We start from the raw sequence: 6831 nt of genomic DNA, 5'->3' as shown, positions 1-6831 counted from the left end.
GTCTTCTAGTGATTCCCTTTACTTCCCGACCTGGCCCGCCACGCAGCTGGTGGGCGGACGCATCTATCGCCAAGACCTGGACACGCCAAGACGTCACCCCACCGGCCATAGTTCGCCACTCGGGTGACCTATGGCAGGAGTGTTCTCCTTCCTCTTGTTGTTGTTTTCTAGTGATTCCATTTACTTCCCAACATCTTGTGTTATTGTTTCACTGCAAGTCCCTAAAGGCCTTTCCATTATCTGTACTTAAATAGTACTTAATAAGGAATATGTATTTATTTAAATACAAACGGTACCTACGACATGTGCCATTAACATAAATATAAAAATATAGTTAAAAACTACAAGGTAAAAAGTAAACAGCATGATAAAACATTAGTAAAACTAAAAGTACCTGTTAAGTTTTAGGGTCCCTTCAATAAAAATACCAGTTTTATTTTACTATGGAACAATCATATGATGATTTTAGACTCGATGCCGCTTGGTAGTCTGAGGGAATTGCTTGCTGTGCGGTTATAGCGAAAAAAAAAGATTCTAGGAAGCACAACGTATTTATTAACTCCATATATTTAAATAAACCCTTTGAGCTTGAGCAGATCTCTGCATACATTTATGCAAAGAGATTTGGTCAAGTTTTAAAAGCTTGCAACCTAATAGATTATAATACACTAAATATTACACCGACGGAGGGCGGCGTTTACTTAATTTTAACACTACCGATACAATAATCTGATACTACTTAACTGTGTCTGGTACTTGAACTTCTCTACCTGTAATATCTTTACAAAAGGGAATATTAACCTTTAAGCATGGATGGTACTTTGTATTAACACTACCCCAGTCTTAAAGGCTCATCCATTCACATTTTTTTAAATGATTCCGAATCGCTACAAAATTATTAACTCAAAATTATAGGTATCTAATAAAATCGATGAAATGAAATGAAATAAAAGTGTATCTATTATAGGACTTCCTTTTCGAAAGAAGTCACAATCGAAGAACTTATTATATTAAACATCATTCTATAGAGCGATGAAGAGCTTTAAAAAATACCGACCATTATATAATAGGTTAAAACAATAACAAACGGTCTAATTTATGAGCGCATCAGTTCTTACTAATTAGGGTGAGAGATGCTATCGGTTAGTTTTTACCGGTCGCTCTGGCTTACAGATATGATCCCGGAATGTCACGTTTTGCTCTAAAATGTTAAGTTGTGTAACTCTGCCCACCTCTGGTAGGCTTGGCTCAAGAAACGCTCCGTAAACCGTCTGCTTCGGAGATCAGCTGACCCCGAGAGAGAAAATACTCATTGAAACCCTATTGATAAAACAAAGCATCTTTTTTAGAAAGCAAAGAAAGTTCTGTGAAGGAAAAGTATGAGGTTTGGTAGGAATCTGGGGATTAGTGTAGCCAAGAGTGACGGACGGATAAATCGATCCCTGAGGGAATTGTTCTGTTTTTTTTTGTCTGTAATGATCACATTAATCGATCCCTGAGGGAATTGTTCTGTCTGTAATGATCACATTAATATCAATGAAAGACTCCGACGCAAATTTTTAACATTAATTTCAGAATTGGAATTCTTTTGGAATCAATATTATGGTTTTTTAATACATTCATAGAACATTCGCTAACTACTATACATCGAGACAATTCTCATCCGTATCTGGAAAAATGGTTTGATAAACTCTAAACAAAAAGATATACATACGAGGGTTGGTCTGAAAAGTTTCTGACCTAAAAATGAAACAAGAGTTTTTTTCTTAAGTTTTTTATTTATTTTTCTACATAGTCTTCTTGTACACACTTCTCCCAGCGATGCTCCCATCTCTCTAACCCATCCAAATAGTACTCAGCGTTTTTCTCTGCAAAATAATTGTTCACAAAAGTGATTGCTTCCTCATTTGACGAAAATCTCTGTCCTTTGAGCGCAGTTTTTAGATTAGGGAACAAAAAGAAGTCAGTTGGGGCTAGATCTGGTGAGTAAGGCGGATGGTCAAGCAGTTCAAACCGTAATTCGTGGATTTTTGCCATGGCAACCGCTGATGTGTAAGACGGCGCGTTGTCTTAGTGAAACAGGATTTTATTTTTCTGCAAATGTGGCCGTTTTTCCGCAATCTCTGCCTTCAACTTGTCAAGTAATGATGCGTAGTGTGCTCCTGTAATATTTTTTCCTTTTTGAAGATAACTCCATGACTATCCCAAAAAACAGTCGCCATCACTTTCCCAGCCGAGAAAACAGTTTATGCTTTTTGGAGCCGCGCCGGTTCCCCCTTTTCAGTCCACTGTTTTGACTGTATTTTTATTTCGGACGTATAATGGTGTATTCAAATTTCATCTACAGTAATTAATCGGCGCCAAATATCCGATTTATTGCACCTAAACTGCGCCAACAGAGCGCTGGAAATGTTCATTCGAATATTTTTTTGATCTAACGTGAGCAGACGCGGCACCCAACGCGCGGACAGCTTTTTCATGTCTAAATCTTGATTTAATATGTGACAGACACGTTCTTTGGACATTTTCATAACCTCTGCTATCTCTCTCACTTTAATTCGGAGCTCGTCTAACACTATTTGGTGAAGTTTAGCAATGTTATCGTCAGTAGTAGCAGTTTTTGGACGTCCCGAACGTTCAACGTCTCCCAAGCTCCTATGGCCACGTTTAAATTCAGCTGCCCAAAATTTCACTGTGGTAAATGATGGTGCAGAATCCAACTCATCTTTGATTTGCGTAGGCGTATTGCCTTTCAAAAACAAAAATTTAATAACACCTCGATACTCAATTTTTTCCATTTACAAAAAACACACACATCGCCCGTCCAAAATGGCCGAAACTTTGGTTGGTAACTGTCAAAAGATACACAACCTACATTCCCTAGCTTTTATTGACGAGTACCGCCATCTTTGCGTTGAGGTCGGAAACTTTTCAGACCACCCTCGTAAACGCTACTCAACGCATTAAATCTATACCACCACAATTTTTTTTCTTTAAGGAACCTTTTTTTATATTAACTCCACACAGGAGGCCCTGAAGAAAATAGTTTCCCTCAGGGCCTATGTCATCTTTGGGGATGCTGTGTGGGGGTCTTTTTGTGGAGAGGAAGGAGTGAACATGGGTCTTGAAGAGTCCCATGTTGTAGGAGGGAGGAAACACAGAGGCCAGCAGTTCGTTCCACAGCCGAGCTGTTGAACTTAAGAACGAATTGTAGAAGCGACCCGTTCTCATGTGACAAATGTCAACCGTGTACAAATTTTGGGCGCGCGTTTGGCGTGTATCCCGACTACGCACCGGTGCCGAAGGGATCAATGACGCTAGTACCTCAGAGCATCTTCCATTGTAATACCGATAGAACAAGGATAGCATACCTACCTGACGCCTGTGCTCTAAAGATTGCAGTCCGTTTGTTAAGATTGGGGAATCAATCAAACGGACCGCCCGTTTTCGCGAGGGGGCCAAGGGTTTTTTCAGGTATTTAGGGGCTCCGGACCAGAGATGGCTGCCAAATTCGACAGTAGGGCGCACTTGCGATTTGTACAGGGTCAGCAGTTGTGTACTATTAAAGTATCTGCGGGCCCTGTACAGTACGCCCAGCTTCTGAGAGGCCAACTTTACTCTGGCTTCGATGGAGCCCCCGTACCTGAGCTGGTCACTTATAGTTACACCAAGCATATCAATGGAAGGCCTGTTCGGAAGATTGTTTCCGTTGAAGGATACTAGATTATCATTTGGATCCCTTTTAGACGTAATCAGACAGGATTGGGTCTTTGAAACATTAAATCGAACGAGATTATTTTTACCCCAGGAGGAAATACTCTCGAGATAACCGTCCATTCTCTGCTTCAAAGCCCTCCGAGCCGTTGGAGTTTATGTGCCCTTTGGGGGTTTGTCAAACAAAAAGCTAGCATGAACTGTACTGTCATCCGCGTAGCAATGAATCGGTGCACATGTCAAAAGTTCATTGATGCGCAACAAAAACAAAGTCGGAGACAGAACCGATCCCTGTGGGGACGCCAGCATTTATGGAGTGTGAGGAAGAGGTGAAACCGTCAGCAACCGCCTGAATCGACCTATCCCTTAAAAAGTCAGCAATCCAGCAGTCAGTCAGTACACAGGGATGCGGGATGTCCGTAAGAAGGCAATTTGTTGACAAGTCCTCGGTGCCAGACCCGATCAAGGGCCTTGGATATGTCTAGTGCGACCGTTTGGGTCTCACCGTGACGTTCCAGGCACCGCCCCCAAACATGCGTCACATATGCGAGAAGATCACCGCACGAGCGGTTCCGCCGGAATCCGTATTGACGGTCGTTGATAATTTTGTTCTTCTCGAGGTATGTGAGCAGTTTGTCGTTGATCACACGTTCCATCACTTTGGACAGAACTGATGTGATCGCTGTGGGGTGGTAGTTGGCCGGGTTGAAGCGGTCACCTTTCTTGGGAATAGGGTGAATGACCGCTTTTTTCCAACCAGAGGGCATAGTGCCACACTTCAGGGACATTTTGAAGAGCTTTGTCAAAACTGGAACTATTTCCGCAGCACACCTCTGCAATATATCGAGCCCCCGTATAACGTGGAGTATATCCCGATGCCGGATCCTCAGCTTTTTCATATAGAAGCCGCAGTGAGGAACCGACGGCGGAACAGCACCTCCGTCGTCGAGGGTCGAGTTTTCCGCAAACATTTTCCCTAATAGGTTAGCCTTTTCGGTGGCGGTGTTTGCTAGTAAGCCGTCAGGTCTGGTAAGAGGTGGCAAACTGGGTTTGCAAAAATTCCGAATAATAAAATATGAAGCTATACCACAATTTAAAGTTTTTCTATTTAAATATCAATCATATTAGTACAAAGATTAATTATTTTTTACATTCATTATTAAAAATTGTTTGACACCATTGATACGTTTCATTTACTTTAGAGTCGCTTCAGTATTTGTTGAGAACTATATTGTGACTCTACTCTACTTCACTCTAGTATTATTAGCCGGAGTTTAAACAAGAATCTAATGTATCCACATATATATGTCACTTTAACTCGCAAATACCAGATAGTTTATCATATGTTTCTTATTTTTTTTAAATGATAAACTAATGTTTATAAGACAAGGTTTTTATGCATAGCACAAAGGATAACAAATAATTATAAGCAATAATTAGTCACCCGAAATATCAATACAAATTTAAAATTTTATTCGGTAGATATTTTCAATTTGTATTGATATTTAGGGTGACTAATTATTTGTTATCCTTCGTGCTATGCATAAAACCTTATCTTATAAACATTTGTTTATCATCAAAAAAATTATAATGATATTTGACAAGTCAAAATATTTCACCAACAAAGGTAGATATAATATGTCTCGACGCCATCTAGTGAGAAATTTAGCACTAACAAAGCCATCCCTACAAATATAAAGTTGGTTGTTTACAGGTGGAAAAATATAATGAGCAGTAATTGTTGATTGAAGTACTAAGCACATAATGATTTATTTGGCGTATTGGAAATAAGCCGTCATAGCTCAGTGGTTTCTGAGCACCTGACCGGACATCAGAAGGCACGGGTTCAATTCCCGTTGGCGGCATTTGTTTTTACTCGGGAGATATTTTCAATTTGTATTGATATTTCGGGCGACTATTATAGCTTATAATTATTTCATATGTTTCTTATTTGCTTATCTAGTAATACAGACTCACTTTGGTGCTACATAAATATATAATATTAAAAACTACTTATTTATTTTTTATATATTCTATACTCCTAACTATGTTTTATTCTGTATTTTTTTAATTCTTTTCAAATTCCTCTACATTCCAAACTTTTGATAGATTCTTTCAAATTATTTTAATGTACTTACATAAACACGGACGGGTTGTTTCGGAGAATTTGAACAATTCATCAAATTTCAACGCTCATTTTCCAGTTATGCGAAAGATTTTTTCAAGTTCTGTTTTTATTTCAGTTCTGTCAAGCCACTAGCCTATAATGATATAATAACAGAACTTGAATAGGACTTTCACAGAACCCGGAAATGAACGTTGAAATTTTATGAATTGTTCAAATTCTCCGAAACAACCCGTCCTAACTCAACCATATAAAATATCAACAGTTTACTTTTTTCTCATTAGTTCTTAAATTGATTTCGTAAATTGAATTTGTATATTTTTGTATTTTGAAAAATTCTATTATTCATACTTAATATATTCTTTTAATGTACCTAGTTCATATATTTAAATATTGAACACAATATTAGCAATTTGTAAACGAATATTTGAAACAGAAAAAGATACGGTCACATCTAGGACTCGAATCCAGGAACCTCGGCTTGCGTGACCGTACCCTTTTCTGATTTTTCTGTTTCAAATATTGGTTTAGGAATTGCTAATATTGTCTTCAATAATTAAATATTACAATTTGAGGTTTTACTCACTAACTTATTCCAAAAAAATAAAATACTTTGTATATAATCAACAACCACAACAGGTGCCTAGCTTGGTCGTCTAAACATTCTTAATGACTGTAATAATCAATGCACTGAATAAAGAAAAATATTATTTAATCGTCGAAGTTAAGAGGGTAGCAGAGATAACGATTTTGTCGAAATTTACTAAAATAGTTCAAAAATTGGTCAACTGTGTCGCCCTCATCGTATTTTGTAGACAATTCCGCCAAAACGTTACTGAACAAGTGGTTTGATGCTAATATCCGGGCATAAACACCCGAGGTCTCCCGATCGACAACAACGAACATTCCCGATGACAAATTAAAAATAGCGTGTTTTATCTTAGCCGTTTATGTGGTAGCTGGCTTTCAATTTTTCCCTACAATGTGGGAAT

This window comes from Hesperophylax consimilis, unplaced genomic scaffold (assembly GCF_061612785.1).
Source record: "Hesperophylax consimilis isolate HC1 unplaced genomic scaffold, BYU_Hcon_1.0 scaffold_39, whole genome shotgun sequence".
Taxonomy (NCBI): domain Eukaryota; kingdom Metazoa; phylum Arthropoda; class Insecta; order Trichoptera; family Limnephilidae; genus Hesperophylax; species Hesperophylax consimilis.
Note: the sequence above shows the minus strand (reverse complement) of the source record.